This window comes from Procambarus clarkii, chromosome 88 (assembly GCF_040958095.1).
Source record: "Procambarus clarkii isolate CNS0578487 chromosome 88, FALCON_Pclarkii_2.0, whole genome shotgun sequence".
Classification (NCBI taxonomy): Eukaryota; Metazoa; Arthropoda; class Malacostraca; order Decapoda; family Cambaridae; genus Procambarus; species Procambarus clarkii.
Window position 1 is genome coordinate 8,455,677 of NC_091237.1, and position 19,428 is coordinate 8,475,104.

The following is a 19,428-nucleotide window of genomic DNA, read 5'->3' on the forward strand; positions in this document are numbered from 1 at the left end:
AGACACAGGATATTTTACCTGTGAATTCAAGTATTAACAATAAATTTAAAGACTCTTATATTGAATTCCGAATCCCGGGAGTTAAGGGACAATTTATTGATCTTTCGAGCTTGACGCTAGAACTGATGGTTGAATTAACGGGACCTGACGGAATTACGGCTTTAGCGGATATTAAAAATGCATCAATAGTCAATGGTTTGTCCCAGACAATGTTTAAAGCTGTAACTGTTTATTTAAATGAGCAAGTGGTGGAAACTAATTCATTATTTTCATATTTATCATATGTAAAGCTAATGACGACGCTTTCTGAATGTAAAGCTGAAAGATTTAAAGAACTGACGTATTTCTATAATGATGTTTTTCCTGAAAAATATGATGTAGATTATTTTAAGAATGCCTCAGAAGACCTTAAATCTAGATTTGTAAAGTTAAAAACTGAGGGAGTAAATTGTTGCTTTAAACTGCTATTGGATATTACAACTTTGAGCGAATATCTTTTGGATGGAATTGATATTCGTTTGAGATTAGAACTTAACAGTGATCCGTGGGTTATAAACAGTATTGAATCTGGATATAAGTTTAACATAAAACTAGCTAGAATGTGGATTGATCGGATAACTCCATTTGCATCTGGATTGGAGGCTATTAATAGAGCTCTGGCTTAACAAAATACGCCAGTTACATATACGTTTGATAAGACACTCCATAAGACGTTCATTCTCGGTAATGGGCAGCAGAGATTAAGTATTGACCAGCCATGGGGGGAGCATTATCCCAGATAAATTATTTATTATGATGATGGATATGGAAGCAATATCAGGAGCGTATACACTTAATCCACTTTATTTCGATCACTGCGATTTATCTAATGTATATATTACACGTGATGGGACAAACTTATTTAATATAACTTGCAAGTTCCCGAATAAATGTTCGAAACTATACTACGAGACTCAAAATACTGTAGGCTTTAATGCTTGCAATACCTTGACATATAATTCATTTATAAAAGGAAGAACGTTACTGGCATTTAGACTAACGCCTGAGGAATTGAGAGATACCCTTCCTATAGAGGCTTTGGGTAACCTGAGAATTACATTAGAATTTGCTGTTCCAGCGAAATCAAATAAAGTTAATTTTTTATTCGGAATTACAACGGGAGTATTGAGAATTTATTCTGATAGGCGAGTTGTGTGTGATACAAGAGCATGAACTGCAAACAAATTAATATGGCATTGAACAATATGAAAGGTAGTAAAGCTAAATATATTGGATGCTATTTAGCGACGGATATATATAGAATAATGAAGCAAATACGGGATAAACCGATTATGTTTATAATAAATACCTTAGGAAGAGACTCTAAGGAAGTAATGGGTCACTGGATTGCTGTATATAAATCTAAACGGAAAATAGTTATACTCGATTCATATGGAATAAATGTGTATTCGCCATACATTTTGGAGTTTTTAAATTATTATAAAGACTGTGATGTATACACGTTTACAGAGAGACTTCAGAGTTTAAATACTTACGTATGCGGGCTATATGCGATGTTTTTCTGTTACCATCTTTCAAACAAGGATCTAAAAACTGCAATAAAGCTATTTGAAACTAGTTTTACTTATGGAGAATATATGCAGAATGATAGGAACGTAATGAGGCTATCTTATGCTTTATTTAAAAATATGCCGAGCTGCTATGAAACGCTGTGTTATGATAAGAGCGATATTTGTTGGAAAATGTGCTTGGAGACGACTGGCTGAATGAGGCTATAACAAATTATCTAACGGAAAATGGTGAGTACATTTGTTTCGAGGTTTTATGTGTCTGATAAATATTGTACATGTGTAAACGCTATCTGAAACTGTTATTCTTTTTTTACAGAGATGAAGAGTGAATAGGACGGATATTATACAAGCGGATTGAGGAGCGAGCTTCTTAGAACTTCGGGCTAAATGAATAGTTTATTATAAATTGTGTAAACTATGAATTAGATGACTAAATAAATTATAAATAAATAAATAAGTTTTATTAACGCCTAATGTATATATATAAATTATTACGGTGGCGAACGCTGACAATGACTGGTAGATGTCTGGGCAGGTAATCAGGTGATGATTGCCTCGGGCAGATAGCCTGGGGCAGGTAGCTGGGGCCAGCTTAGTTAGTCTCTGAGACAGTTTCAGTATTAAAGGTTACATTGAGATGCTTCGGTTGATTTGTATAAAACTGACTGGTTAATGAAAAAGGAATAAAACATTAGTATGTCAGAAAATAGGAAGAGGGAATAATATGAAGAGGAGAGAGAGAGAGAGAGAGTGGAGGGACCGTCCAGATATTATGGAGAAGAAAAGATAAGATATGATAAGAGGAGACCTACACGAAGCGTCTGGCTGGCCGGGCGTAAGGTAAATAAAGGTGACGCGAGAGATTGCGAGGTAAGGGGGGAGGGAGGTGATGTGAGGTACGAGCCCTGAAAACCCTGGCTTACACAGATAACTTTCTAAATTTACATGAATAACTAAGGCTTACATAGACGATTTTTGTAAGTTGAAAACATGTAAAATATGTCCGTAGAGTTCTCATGGAAACCCTAAAGCGCTACACACGATATTTGAATTTCTCCCATAAGGCCTTAACAAACTTCTAAGTCTCGGAAATTATTTTTCTTATAAGAATTCCATACTTCTAAAATCTGTGACAAAAAATTTACCTGAAAACCCTGGCTTACACGCGTGATATTTCCCAGAAAAAAAAAATGTTCTGTGAGTTGTACAACTCACAGGGGTTCTCTGGCCTGAAAAAAAAAAATGTTCTGTGAGTTGTACAACTCACAGGGGTCCTCTGGCCTGAAAAAAAAAAATGTTCTGTGAGTCTTACACCCTACTACTCATATCAATCTATCCTGGCTTTGCGCCCTGGAGAGGCCACTCCAGACCGACATCCAGAGCATATCTCCACAGTCTCCTGAGACTGATGGATGCCTACTACTATATCAGTAAACATAGTCATAATGAGGGTATAGCATCAGCATTTATGATCATAATGAGAGTATATCATCAATATACATGATCATAATGAGAGTATATCATCAGTATACATGATCAAAATGAGAGTATATCACCAGTATACATGATTATAATGAAAATATATCATCAGTATACATGATTATAATGAGAGTATATCATCAGTATACATGATCATAATGAGAGTATATCATCAGTATACATAATCATAATGAGAGTATATCATCAGTATACATGATCATAATGAGAGTATATCATCAGTATACATAATCATAATGAGAGTATATCATCAGTATACATGATCATAATGAGAGTATATCATCAGTATACATGATCATAATGAGAGTATATCACCAGTATACATGATTATAATGAAAATATATCATCAGTATACATGATCATAATGAGAGTATATCATCAGTATACATGATCATATTGAGAGTATATCATCAGTATACATAATCATAATGAGAATATATTATCAGTATACATAATCATAATGAGAGTATATCATCATTATACATGATCATAATGAGAGTATATCATCAGTATACATGATCATAATGAGAGTATATCATCAGTATACATGATCATAATGAGAGTATATCATCAGTATACATGATCATAATGAGAGTATATCATCAGTATACATGATCATAATGAGAGTATATCATCAGTATACATGATCATAATGAGAGTATATCATCAGTATACATGACGTTTAATATTTAATTAACAATAAAAAACAACCGCATAATATAATGGAATATTTACTTCACTATAGAAACATTTAAACTGTTACCACAACAATATACCGAAACCTTTTCTTTACACTTTTAAATGTACAATCACCAAAGCAGTATAAACAATTCTCTTAACGATTCAGCAAAGAATAATTTTACACAAAAATATAGATTTTGTTCACAAAACACCACATCATCTTACAAAACAAACCTCACTACACAGTAACAATTACTATACCCAACAATCCCCGACTGTCCCAGTGGATGGGCACCAATCTTTTCAACCGTTCTATCCTAAATCATAATGCTCCTATCCCTTACAGGTGCTATATAGTCGTCAACGGCTTAGTACTTTCTCCAGATAATAAAGTAACCTATAAACAACACAATATATAGAACATTCCAACCTAACTATAAAAATATAATGTCTGATATTATGTTCAGCTTCCCGCAATATTACGTCTACTTTAGAAAAGAAACAGTTTAGTTTCTCATACCAGATCGTAACATAAAAATAGTTACCAAGCCAAAAGACTAGACAGACAAAATTACTTCATCTCATAGAGGGTAAATGGATCATACCCAGCATGAGGTCGGGACCGGGTTTACCTATCAGCTCAACAACAGCTGTTGGATAGCTTCCAAGCCTCTACAACGAGTATTGTGTATAACATTAGGGCTAGAAGAAATCCGTGATAGGTTTACCTGGAAATGCGCACAAACGGAAATAAACACCTTAGAATTGATAAGAAAAGAGAAAATAATGAATGAAATAGACTCAGAGAAACAAAACAAAATTAGAAAGGAAGCACAGAGACTAGAAAGATAAGAATATAAGGAACAGCGAAAAGAAGCACTGAGGGTGAGAAGAGAAGCGAAAATGAGACAAAGAGAGGAAGCGCTTACAGTGAAAAGAGAAGAGAAAATGAGACAAAGAGAGAAAGCGCTTACAGTGAAAAGGGAAGAGAAAAGGAGACAGAGATAGGAAGCGCTGAGAGTGAAAAAAGAAGAGAAAAAGAGACACAGAGAGGAAGCGCTTAGAGTGAAAAGAGAAGAGAAAAGGAGAGACAGAGAGGAAATGCTTAGAGTGAAAAGGGAAGAGAAAAGGAGACAGAGATAGGAAGCGCTGAGAGTGAAAAAAGAAGAGAAAAAGAGACAAAGGGATGATGTGCTTAGAGTGAAAAGAGAAGAGAAAAAGAGAGAAAGGGAGGAAGCGCTAAGAGTGAAAAAAGAAGAGAAAAAGAGACAGAGGCAGGAAGCGCTTAGAGTGAAAAGGGAAGAGAAAAAGAGACAGAGGCATGAGGCGCTTAGAGTGAAAAGGGAAGAGAAAAAGAGAGAGAGAGAGAGGAAGTGCTGAGAGTGAAAAAATAAGAGGAAAATAATAGAGAGGAAGCACTGAGGGTAGAGAGAGAAGAGAAAAAATTGAGAGAAACAAAAAAAGTGAAGAGAAGAGAAAAACAGTGGAAGGTGTGAGAACGGAGACTGAGTATATCATAAATTAATATGATGAAATCATATTGATATATTTCTTTGGTTAATTTATTTATTTTGATAGCGGATTGTATGAATTTAAAGTGAACTGTATGATATTAAATTCCCATAAATCGTTTCCTACACTAGCTGGTGGTTTATCTAATTATATTGTCTATTAATCGAAATTATCGTGTGGTAGACATTCACTACAATGTTACTAGAGTTAGACTACAAATTAGTGAATGAAAACATAAGCCTTTAGCTGACTCGAAGGGTTCAATATTCTGTAGAGCATGTTGGTATATAGCCAGACAATCACCTGGTCTCCCATCTTTGAGTAATGCCACATTAGTAACTTCACTACTCAATTTACCTGCGGATAAGTTTACACCGTAAATAACAACCATAACAGTAAAATTACACACTGAAATAAGAGCTCTGCAAATAATTTAGTATACTGTAATGATATACTGTCTTCCCTGGAAACGATGGTGTCGATTTGTGCTAACAAGTTATGCACAATAACTTGTTAGACAACACAAGTCTAACTGTCCTAATCTCAGAACGTCATTTGTAGCTATGATCTCATGAATGGCTGTCAACCTCTATTGTTTTAATTGTTCTTGCTGCCTACTGACCATTGCAGGAAGCTGACACCACTCAAACCATCTTGCCTCTACCTATCTAGAAACTCGTCTTGCTTCAGATATCACCGCTCATAGCAGAGTTCTTTCTACTGGTGTGGGGGTTTATCTTTAGATGTTTTCTGAAGATTCTGACTCTGTGGTTTTGTTCTTTAACTTCATTACTATAGAACCAATAGTTCTTTCGTTTTGTGTTTCCTAGGATAATGTTTGGAATAGCTTTGTTTGCAGCAGCTGCAATGGCTTCCTGGAGAATGCTCTCGTGTATGTTCAAATCCTCAGGTGGCGTATATGTTGCATACCACTTTTCAAGTTCCTCTTGGTATATATTCCAGTTTATTTTTAAATTCCACCGAGGTTGTGCAGGTGGCGTAGGAGGTCGTTCTATGTTTAGTGTTGTGACAGTAGCATAGTGGTCACTGGCGATCACCGGGTCTACCTCCCAATTCGCCTGATGTTTGAGTGCTGTTGAGATTAATGTAAGATCAAGGGAACCTCATTAAATGTGAATGCGTTACCCAGTTTTAAGAAGTGTAATTTTAGGTACTTCTCGCAGAGCTGCAGCTAAATGGTGCCCATCTGCATTAGCTGACCCAGTCGTACCTAACTCGTGATGGTGAACATAAAAATCCTCAGCAATAATTACATTTTCATGCGTCGGTATGGCAAGGGGCTGGTAGACGTTGTGTATGAGGAGCTCAATATTAGCCAAATTCACTGATACTCCTAATACCTCTACTCCATCCCCACATGATTGTCTTCCGTTTGTTTATACGGTATTACATAGTGCTGATATTCATTTAATCTGAAGGACTTCGTGGTATGGAAAAAATTATTTAAAAACGATTATATCTGCTTTCGTGCTGATTGCAGCTTCCTGAAGGGTGTGGTTTTTATTTCCAAGACCTTGTGTGTTCCACTGGAGTATTCGTAATGGCCAGATGACCGTTGCGGTTGGTGTTGCCTGTTCTAGTAGAACTCCTCTTCGGAATCGACGTCTATATTCTCCACCTCGCAAGTCGTGACGCTGCACATCAGACTGCACTGATTGCTCATGGTCATCCCCGGCATTATTGGAACCTGTGCATCCCTGTTTTCCATCACATTGCTCTTAGTATTGCTGCACATCGGACTGCATTGATTGCTCGTGGCCGTCTCTTGTGTTGTCGGAATCTGTGCATCTCTGCCATCCAGTATTTCGCTGTTGATGCTGCTGCATATCGAGCTGCATTGATTGTTCGTGCTCGTCACTTGTGATGTTGGAACCTGTGCATCTCTGCTGTTCAATACTTCATTGTTGGTGTTGTTGCATATCAGACTGCATTATCTGTTGATGTCTGTCTCTTGTGTAGCAAGGTTCTGTTGATCTTGACTGGTCACTGCTTCTTGCAGTTGCTTTTGTGAATGTTGATGATCTTATGTCTTGACTACTCTGGTGGTGCTTCGACTGTGCTCATGGTGACCATCTCCTGTCTGCTGGTTGTGTTCGACTGTGCTAATGGTTTTCCAATCCTCTCTGCTGGTGGTGTTCGCCTGTGCTCATGGTGACCATCTCGTGTCTGCTGCTGGTGTTTGGCTGTGCTAATGGTGTCAAACACTTGTCTGTTGGTGGTGTTCGACTGTACTCATTGTGTCCATCTCCTGTCTGCTGTTTTTTTTGTCTGTGCTCATTGTGACCGTCTTCTGCAGCACTTTGGCATTACTTAAGTTCCTCAGAATAAATCACCTCACTAAGACATATAACAGCACCTAACAACTGGTATAAAAGATGCACAACAGTAGAAATGATCAATGTATATATTACATCCACTTAAGAATTATTCTAGCAGTCACAATACACAAATTGGGTCACAAATCTCGGACTGAAACGCCACAGATGCTCTGGCCTGGGATGGTCAGAGAGTAGTGACGCCTTCAGCCAAACCTCGCAAGGGCGCGACATTGTATCCAACTCCATGAGTCAACTGATTCCACTCTTTCAAATCTCTCAAGCTCATATACAGACATAACTCAATCATGAACTTCTAATTTACTATTCAACTAAATAAAGATTATAATACACAACCTTACATAATAATACAAATAAGAATTCAGTACATTAAAGAATTAATCATGATATAAAAGTATGTACACAAAGAATTCGTATTGGTAAGACATGGTAACACTAGCGCGAGTCGATACATCATAGGGGGGGAGAGGGGAGTGGGGGTTAAGGGAGGATTCAAGACGTCGACCAACCGTTAATACATATGCATACAAGAATACAAAATAAAGTAGATATATATACAACACGTGTATCAAAAGCTTGTCTAGGTGGTACACATTTCACAGCGCCATAATCTCAGTAAATGACCAGAGGACAATGCAAGGAACAACACTGAAATAGAAATTACACAGTATACATATGAGTAATACATCCCAGACCTAAATGTATACATTTTCCATCATAGTACACATAATGTTACCTATACAGCATTTATGTAGCATTACATACAATAAGCATACAGAGATGTTTTACCAAGCTACATGACATTAGGCTACTGCTATACACTAGACAACTAATATATGTCCACAATAACATGGCATACATCTTTGATACAGAATTATTATAGACTTAGTTATGTCATACACTGACAATACACAAGTTAATAACAATATACTGGCAAAGATGATTAGATGATAATTACAATATTCATGATACTAAGTATTTACAATTATTATTATAATAATTATCATAATAATAATTGTTGTATTTAATGATTATCATTCTTCCTTCTACTTGGTCTTGAAGGAGGCCGGCCTCGGGTGAAAAGGGGCTGTGACGATCCTTGTCTGGAAACCGTAGGTGTGGGACCGGGACGTCCACCTCTCGAGGGCTCGTGCGGCCCAGGCTCTGCTTCAGGAGGCTGGGGTCGTTCTTGCCCTTGATGGGGTGGTTCTTCTCCGGCCCCGACCACGGCGGTCTCCGGGGTTGGAGGTCCCTGTGCCCTTCTTCACCACCTTCGAGGTCAACCCCGGAACTCACAGTTCCTGCGACGGCGCTGGAACCAATCGTATTGGCGTCTGCCTTTCCATTGGAGACTTTCAGCGCCGTGGAGAGGAGGGACCTGCTGCTTGGGTAACAGCTTCTCCTCCGAATCAACCTATCCTGGCTTTGCGCCCTGGTGAGGCCACTCCAGGCCGACAACCAGAGCGCAACTCCGTAGTCTCCTGTGACTGATGGATGCCTACTAGTAAGTTAATCAGATAAGATATCACTATATAGTTTGAGCACAATCATGCACCAGCCTCAGTATTATTATACTGATGTATGCGTGGTCATAACAGTGACCATCTCCTGTCTGCTGGTGATCTTCGTCTGTGCTCACGGTGACCATCTCCTGTCTGCTGGTGATGTTCGTCTGTGCTCATGGTGACCATCTCCTGTCTGCTGGTGATGTTCGTCTGTGCTCATGGTATCCATCTCCTGTCTGCTGGTGATGTTCGTCTGTGCTCATGGTATCCATCTCCTGTCTGCTGGTGATGTTCGTCTGTGCTCATGGTATCCATCTCCTGTCTGCTGGTGATGTTCGTCTGTGCTCATGGTATCCATCTCCTGTCTGCTGGTGATGTTCGTCTGTGCTCATGGTGACCATCTCCTGTCTGCTGGTGATGTTCGTCTGTGCTCATGGTATCCATCCATCCAGTCTGCTGGTAATAAATAATGCAAGGTTAGACTGGATTTATTTCGATTATTAAATATGTGGATTTTATTGTCCCGGGCTGGGTAGCTGACCCAACTGCAGCGATATTTTCTAGGAAGAATCTGGCGCCTATACGCCTCAGTTCAATAAGTTTAATATTACTACATTACGGGTTAGTAGTATTAGCAAATTATAATCCTAGTACAAAAAATGCATCTTATAGCACTAGAGGTTATTATTTGGGGGTTGGAAATTTCCAACATAACTCCGGGGGCGAGAAAACACGGATCGCAGTTCATGATTTAGTATTAACATACCTGATACTCTCCCTCGAGGTTACAATTCATTATATGTTAGTATGTTAGTACGTTATGTACATGATGGATGTCCCATATCTGTGAAACAGGTATGAATCAAGGTCATTAAACTGTCACTGTAGAAAATTAAAATATTAATCATTGGGTCATCTAGGATCAAGAAAGCTCTCAAATCTACAGCAACATCAATGATCAGGGTCACAATGACTTTCAATGGTTAAGTTACTCGGTCACTGAATTGTTCCTGTAGACTCAGGAAATCTTCTCACCATCAGATGACTATCATCTGCAATTATGCAGAATTAAAATACTGTTTAAGTTTTAATTTACATTGTTGCGCTGCAATATTTGTTGAGTCATGCTCATTGACTGAATGAGCATTGACTGTCTGAAAGATAGGTTAGGTGTCTTTTGTTGACTGGTGCCTCTATTTCCGTGACAATGGTTTGAAGTTCGGTAAGCCTAAATTTCTGTCGATGCAAAGCCTTTCCTAAGAATCTCTTCACAGTGCCTACCATTCGTTCGTAAAATCCTTGTTGCCAGGATGCTCTGGGAGGTATAAATTTCCAGTAGCACTATCTTTGTTTTAAGACTGCACTGAAGACCATATTTCCCTTAAGCAGGCTTCTCCTGCCACAAAATTGGATCCATTATCCAAGATCATCAATTTGGGGCAGGATCGACGTGCTACAAACCTTCGAAAGGCTTTTAGGAAAGCATCTTCATCCATGTCAGATGTTACTTCTAAATATACACCACTTGTGGTTTCACACGTAAAGAGGCCTATATAGGCTTTCACCGGAATCTTGTCCGGAATGCCTGTTAAAATAAGGGCTCCTGTGTAGTCTACCCCAGTGGTCTCAGAGGGACGAAGGTGTACAACTCATTCTTTAGGTAACGGTGGAGGTCCTGGGCAGGACACACCCGAGAGTCATACCTCCGGCAGATTACACAAGATTTAATTATAGATTTGACAATTTGACGCCCGTGAGGAAGCCAAAACTTCTGTCTTAAATCAGTGAGAGTGTTTAACTCTTCCCCCATGTAAAGTGCCATATTCATGACAATGTATTACAAGGAGTTTGCTAATGATGTGGTGACGAGGAAGGAATATGGGATTCTCTACTTTTTAATATAACTTTTGCATGTTGCAGACGTCCTCCACATCTTAAAATGACTGAGTCAAACCATATCCCTAAAGACCTTCCTAGTTTATTAGGGAGATGCTCATAATTTCTCCCATAGGTTTCCATCTGGGCTTGTTTGACCCAATATTTAATTGGACTAGGGAATTGATATTTTATTTCGATCTTGTTAAGAAATTCAAACACAACTTTGGTAATCCCTAGTAATTTACTTAAACTAGAATAATGTTTAGGATCAATAGCTAAAGATCGAGGAGGTTCTGGATCTTCAATGGGGACAGTGATATTGGTAACTATGACTTGTGGCTTTTGTTTGGGTCACTGACCAACCATTGAGGTTCTTTAAACCACATCTCGGTTTTAACTAGTTGCCTTAAAGTTAATTCTCGGAGGAGATAGTCAGCTGGGTTATCCTTGGTAGCGACATGTCTCAACTTAAATTCAGCTGACAACTCTCGAATTTCAATAACTCTGTTACTAACGTAGGGAGTTTTGTTGTTATTGTTTTTTATCCATTGTAGGATTGCCTCATTGTCTGACCACACTACTATCTCAGTAAAATGAATATTATTGAGTGTCTTGGTCAGGTAATGAGCCAATCGGGCACCTACTAACAAAGCCATTAGTTCCATTTGGGGTAATGACCTCTGCTTGAGTGGGGCCATTCTGGCTTTAGAAGTAAATAATATTGATTGCTTTTTGTTTACTAAATAGGCTACTGCGCCGTATGCTTTGCCTGAGGCATTGCAAAACACGTGCAAATTTGTAGAGTGTTTTAGTCCTAAGGTATCCAGTTTCCCATTCCTAAGACTGGGTGTGAGTGTAGAGGAGACTAGGAGTGGGTGTGGAGGAGACTAAGAGTGGGTGAGGAGGACACTAGGAGTGGGTGAGGAGGACACTAGGAATAGATATGGAGGAGACTAGGAATGGGTGAGGAGGACACTAGGAGTGGGTGTCAAGGAGACTAAGAGTGGTTTTAGGGGCGACTTGGAGTGATTGTAGAGGAGTAGGAGTTGGTGTTATCGGGAGGAGGGCTGGGGATTTTAACCAACAGAGCTGGTTGTTGCACTAGACTGTTACATGTGTAAAGACGAAAAGCCGACATCGGCAGCCACATTCCCGCTACCGTCAGTCGACCAGCAATGGACACTGGAGTGCTTGCAATTATTTAGGAGATCACCCTGGTAAGCGTCTGGTTCTGGGAGAGGGGGTTCAGCGTCACCTTTATTTCAGGGGTACGGCTCACACTGCCTAGTTGTCATGAGTACACACCCGCTCTCGAGCTGCTGTGACTTCCCACACTCTCCTTACTGTGGGATGATTTCTAGATCTCCCTTAGTTACAGTCCACTATCACCCAAATTATAGCCTTGTCTTTCTCTCTCTCTCTCAAACCAGGAAACTTCACTAGTACTAGAGCAAAAGCCAGCTAATAAACATAATATTAATACAAAAACAATATGATATACATATACAAGAATAGTGATAAAACAATGTAACCTCTTTGGCTGCTACCAAAACACACAGAAATCACAATAGCGTGATGCATCAAATAAACAAATCCACAAGGGCTTGTGGATTGTGGATTTGTTCATTTGATGCATCACGCTATAGTGATTTCTGTGTGTAATGAAGTAAGGGTGAAGAGGAGAACGGCCTATTGACATAGCTCGAGTGCATAGGGGAGTTGTGTAAAACCCTGGTTTGTGTCTCGGAGAGGCTGCAGGATCCAGTAAATTCAGAACTTCGGTTTCAACTGTTTTGACCATGTCGTAGCTCAGTCGATTAAGGCAGCGTCTGAGATGTTCTCGGACGCAGGTTCGAATCCTCGTCACGGCCCTTGTGGATTTGGTCATTTGTTCGCTGCTACGAACTGATAACACTCCAATATCACCTTATGTCTCCAACCTGTAACTGCATCAGGCTGCTGCTTAAACTTCAGCCAAAACCTTCTTTCTCTGTTTCAGGCTGTGATACATGGCACAATAAAAATGTTCACATATTTCCTACTCTACAAAAAATTAATCTCTCACCTTGCAATGCGCTTTTCCTTCCAAAACGCAATCAAGCACTCCTTTAACAACAAGGTCCATATAATCCTCTATTCCATTACTCAAGGTCCTCTACTACAATCATCGTCTGGGTCCTCAAAATATTATGTAAGGTACTCCTGCAGTTCCTCCAATCAGGTGCACATGAAGTCCTTCTTAAATGTCAGTGAAGCTCTCTCTAAACGCTTCACACGAACGACGTGTGTTAGAAGTGGAGAAGAACGCTAAACGCTAAAATGACGCTAAACGCTTCCCCACCCTTCACTATTCGATGATTCACTAGGTCCAGGACGTTCCACTTCTCACTAGAAGTCCTACTCCACATTGCAGGTTAGCTCATACTTCTCCTCTGGCACGAAGTTCTCTCACTAACATCTCCCAGACAAACCGTTGTAGATCTCCCAGATAAACGTTGCAGTTCTCCCACACAAACGTTGCATTTCCCCTACACAAACGTTGCGCTGTCCCACACAAACCTGCAAACCCATCATCGTGCCATAATAAACGTTTTTCTAACAAAACATATGTATGTATTCACATAAAATAAAACTCCTGCATCTCTTAAAACATTAATGTGTCGCCACGACGGTCCTGGCCCATCCTGGGCGAATCCACACTGGGAACATGTCTTGACACGTGTTACGGTATCGTCACCCTCGTCGGAGTGCAGAATGGCAATTTCAACGCCATCTATGGGTCTGCACTCCAACCCCCCCCCCCTGATATTGCACGCTATGTGGACAACGTGGCAGCAATGAATGGCTCCTGTTTCCTGCCTTGGTCAGACAGAAAGGTCGTTGTGAATGATCTCTGGTGGATGATGTGTCACAATCAGCGGCATCTGTTGTGCTACAGAGCATAATGTCAACTCCCAGGTGAATGAGATTCCTCATGGTTTCCCCAGTGTAACTTCTATCTAACTGATGTTTTATATCCACAGAAGTGACGTGTGGAAGCAGTTGTACTGAGGAAGGCCGTTTATCTTGGGCAGTCCACGTACTCTCAACTTGGCCTGGACGAAGACTAAGCTGCCATCGATGTGCACAGTGTGCTAGCTGCTAAATTACACAGTGTTGGTAGAGATCGGAGTACCCGGGAATGGCTTAGGAGAGTAACAGACGACAGTGAGGTGCCTATCGTGAAGTGCTGCTAGCCAGTTGCTAGAGGCTTCTGCCAAGAGTTAGCAATCCCTGTATATGGTTGTATATGACCCCGATCAGCGTGTGGCTGAGGTCCTCTGCCAGTGAGTAACTGGAGAGTGATAGTGGGGTGTAGGCACCTCGTGATACTGTGTCAGTAGACTGGCCCACGTAAAAGGTGAATTTGCCAGTGTTTCGTCAGTACACGTATATGGTATTGGGCGGGGAAAACACTGGAGTTGATGAACACTGCCAATGTAGAAGTGCCCTGCGTGAAAGTGGCACTATTGAAAATATGTGTAGACATAATCTATTTAATCTAATATAGTTTTAATGGTGAAGGTGTAAATATATTGATAAAGGGAACTGTGTATTGTTCATCCCCCTCCCTATTTTTTATTGCACTACTACAGTTCTTGATAGCGTACTACTGAATTGGGGTCAGACACACTAAACAAGGTTAATCCATCAAGAACCCGGTTACTGGTCCTAAGTGACCCATAACAACACGTCTCTGGGTGCCGCCCCAGTCGCAAGGCTGGGGGCTTCCCCACCCAGTCAGCGTTTGACCTTCAGCGAGGGAGGACGTACCACTACTCCCTCCAGCATGTTCTCTTACCTACAATCATCTATTTTAGCTCACTGCCACAGTAAAAATGTATATGCTACATGTATAAGCACTTGCCATGATTGCTGGGCACACGATCAAGCACAGGTAACCACTATAACAACTGCTACATGAGCTAACCTCAGAATCTATGACATAGGGACACTCAGGTCCTGGACCTAGATTCACGAAAGCACTTACGCAAACACTTACGAATCTGTACATCTTTTCTCAATCTTCGGCGGCTTTGTTTCCAATTATTAAACAGTTAATGAGCTCCGAAGCACCAGGAGAATGTTTATAACAATAACAACAGTTGAATGGGACGTTTTCATGCTTGTAAACTGTTTAATAAATGTAACCAAAGCCGTCAAAGATCGAGGAAAGATGTACACGTTCGTAAATGCTTGCGTAAGTGCTTTCGTGGATCTGGCCGCTGGTCCTCAACAATGGCGCCCACGCAGGCCACCCACAAAAATCGCTATAGGATTGCTTCACAAGGCTTCTTCTAGTCCTGACTTGAGTACACGGAGTCGCCCCAGCAGGCTTCACAACAGAAATGCCTGTTTGCATTCTTCCTCTTGAAGAAGTAACACTATTAGAGTTCCACAAGGAAGCGACCAAACACTCACTTTCATGCTGCCTCTAATTATCAAAATCACAGAGAAATGCTGTACTAAGTCCCCAACAACTTCCCCACACTTGTGAGCAAGTAGCCTTTGCTCCACCACTAACACAGGGAACTATATTTTTCCTTCTTCCGGGAGATCACGACGTACAAACCCTCTCTGGTGACTGCTGTGACTCAAGTGAGGTCACGACGTCCTGCTAGCCTCACGCCATGTCAGCAAAGTATCGACATCTCATTTCATGTCACTTATTTAAATGCTCATCCTCTGCTCGTAATTTTTAATTATTCACTGACGTTTATTTTATATTTAATATATATATTTCCTCTGACCTCTCAATCAGGTCTTGATGGTAGAATTATTCTCACATGGGTAGACTCGTTCCACCCAGGCAACATGGGGTCAAAACACCATGCACCTACTAATCTTTCTATCCATCTATCTATCTATCCATCCATGTATCTATTCTTCTTTCTATGCATCTATCCATCCAACTATCTTTCCATCTCTCTGCCCATCTATCTGTCTATCTATCTATCTTGTTATTTGTATATCCATCCATCTTCCACATGTTCATTCATTCATCTTGTTATTCGTTTTTTCATCCAATTACCTAGCTATCCATTTATCCATCCAATTACTTAGCTATCCATTTATCCATCCAATTACCTAGCCATCCATTTATCCATCCAATTACCTAGCCATCCATTTATTCATCTATCTACTTTATGTCTATCCATCCACCCAGCAAAGCTCCGACAAATACTGTCCATCGAGATCAGGTGCTGGGCTCTTACATGCTGCTGGACATCACCACCTGTCTTGTTTATGGTCATTCCGAATGACACTTTATCAGTTGGGTGACATTCGACCTGTAGTTGCTACAAGTGTGTGTGTGTGAAGGGGGAGGGTGGGTTACCACCCACCATAACCATCTCATGCACATCCCATCCTTTGGTACCTACTTGCACACCATGATCACTCACACCTATCTACTAGCACCCACCCTTAACTGCCCTATACCACCATAACATTCCTACACTCACCCTGACCCTCCTTTGGCCACAATTATACTCAATTTTCCACTTTCTGCCTGTCATGACCTTTCCTTGCCAAGTCTTGCCCATTTATACCTTCTCTGACCCACTTCCCACACATATGGACCCACCTAGAATCTCTGTCCTCCCCATCCCTGCCCTCCTTGGCCCACCCTACCCTAGCCCACCATGGCACAATATGCTGGGAGAGTAAACAAAGGCTGGCAGCACCCCGCCAGTCTCCGTCCTCCCCCTCTCCTGGCCCCCAGTGAGCGCGCTATCTCTCCCTGCGCCACTGGCTACTCCAATGTCAAGGATGCCAGGGAATTAGATCCATTGTTCCAGCAGCCGTTTGCATGCTGGAGGATCTCCTCATTACTCCCCCCCCCTCCTCACTACTGCTGGGTTCCTTCTCATTACCCCTTCTCCTAACTGCCGCTGGGCCTGTGTCCAGTATACCAAGTCTCACTGTAATAGCCTTCTTCTCTCCTTCCTTTTCTTTGTCTCTATATTACTTCTCTCCGTCTCAGGAGCTTTCCTACATTTCGTTTTCATCACTCTCTTCTCTCGTTATTCTGTTTCATCTTTAATATTCCTTTTCTTTAATCATCTACCTCCTTCTTTCAACTCTTTTTCTATCCCTTCCCGTTTGATTCCACCATTTTTTTCTCCTTCCTTCTCTCCCCTTACTTTTCAATACTTGTTCCTCCCTGGCAGGGAGGAACTCTCTATATTTTCACTCTATATTTTACTATTTACATTTACTAATTGTGCCTACAGAATCGAGCTATTAACTTCTGGACCTGCGTTTCTAACCATTCCATCTTCCTTTATTATATTTGCTACAAATATTTCTCTCTAACACACATATACACACACATCCTCAGGATGCAGCTGTGTACCTATTTACTGCTAGGTGAACAGGAACATCAAGGTGAAAGAAACTCTGCTTATCTGTTTGTGCCTCGGCCGAATATGAAAGCGGACACACCGAGCGATGTCCACTCAGCCATGAGGCTCCTCTGTGTGTGTATTCACCTAGTTGTGTTTACTGGGGTTGAGTTCTGCTCCTTCGGCCCGCCTCTCAACTGTCAATCAACTGTTTACTAACTACTTTTTTCCCCACACCACACACACACACACACACACACACACACACACACACACACACACACACCACAGGAAGCAGCCCTTGACAGCTGACTAACTCCCAGGTACCTATTTACTGCTAGGTAACAGGGTCATTTAGGGTGAATGGAACTTTGCCCATTTGTTTCTGCCTGGTGCGGGAATCGAACCCGCGCCACAGAATTACGAGTCCTGAGCGTTATCCACCAGGCTACCAGGCCCCCCAGAGGTGTGCATTAACCTAGTTGTGTTTACCGGGGTTGAGGTCTGCTCTTTCGGCCTGCCTCTCACCTGCCAACCAATCAACCATGACTAACTACTTTTTTCACACACATACACCCTCCCCCCCCCCCCAGGAAGAAGCCCGTAACAGCTGTCTAATTCCCAGCCACCTATTTACTGCTAGGTAACAGGGGCATCAGGGTGGATGAAACTTTCTCGCCGGCGCCGAGAATCGAACCTGGGCCACAGGATTACGTGTCCAGCGTGCTGTTAACACAGCCATCGGTGCCCCTGTGTGTATGTACTCAACTAGTTGTGTTTTGGGGGGTTGAGCTCTGGCTCTTTGGTCCCGCCTCTCAACCATCAGTCAACTGAAAGGCTGATGTGTGTGTGTATGGGTATTCACCAAGTTGTGCTTGCAGGGGTTGAACTTTGCTCTTTCGACCCGCCTCTCAACTGTCAGTCAACTGTTGCTAACTACTAACTAATTTTTTTTACACACACACACACACACACTCACACACACATACACACACACACACACACACACACACACACACACACACACACACACACACACACACACACACACACACACACACACACACACACACACACACACACACACAACCCGACACACAATTTACTTCAACCCGAGTAAATGCAAAGTAATGAAACTAGGCAGTGGAAACAGGAGGCCAGACACAGGATACAGAATAGGAGATGAAGTACTTAACGAAACAGACAGAGAGAAAGATCTAGGAGTTTATATCACGCCAAATCTGTCTCCTGAAGCCCACATAAAAAAAATAACGTCTGCGGCATATGCGAGGCTGGCTAACATCAGAACAGCGTTCAGGAACCTGTGTAAGGAATAATTCAGAATCTTGTACACCACATATGTAAGAACAATCCTGGAGTATGCGGCCCCAGCATGGAGCCCGTACCTTGTCAAGCACAAGACGAAACTGGAAAAAGTCCAAAGGTATGTCAATAGACTAGTCCCAGAAGTAAGAGGCATGAGTTACGAGGAAAGGCTGCGGGAAATGCACCTTACGACCCTGGAGGACAGAAGAGTAAGGGGAGACATGATCACAACCTACAAAATCCTCAGGGGAATCGACCGGGTAAACAAGGATAAACTATTCAACACTGGTGGTACGCGAACAAGGGGACACAGGTGGAAACTGAGTACCCACATGAGCCACAGAGACGTTAGAAGGAACTTTTTCAGCGTCAGAGTAGTTAACGGATGGAATGCATTAGGCAGTGATGTGGTGGAGGCTGACTCCATACACAGTTTTAAGTGTAGATATGATAGAGTCCAGTAGGCTCAGGATTCTGTACACCAGTTGATTGACAGTTGAGAGGCGGGATCAAAGAGCCAAAGCTCAACCCCCGCAAGCACAAATAGGTGAGTATATACACACACACACACATACACACACACACACACAGGAAGCAGCTCCGTAACAGCTGTCTAACTCCCAGGTACCCATTTACAACTAGGTAACAGGGGCATTCAGGGTGAAAGAAAGTTTGCCCATTTGTTTCTGACTGGACCGGGAATCGAACCCGGACC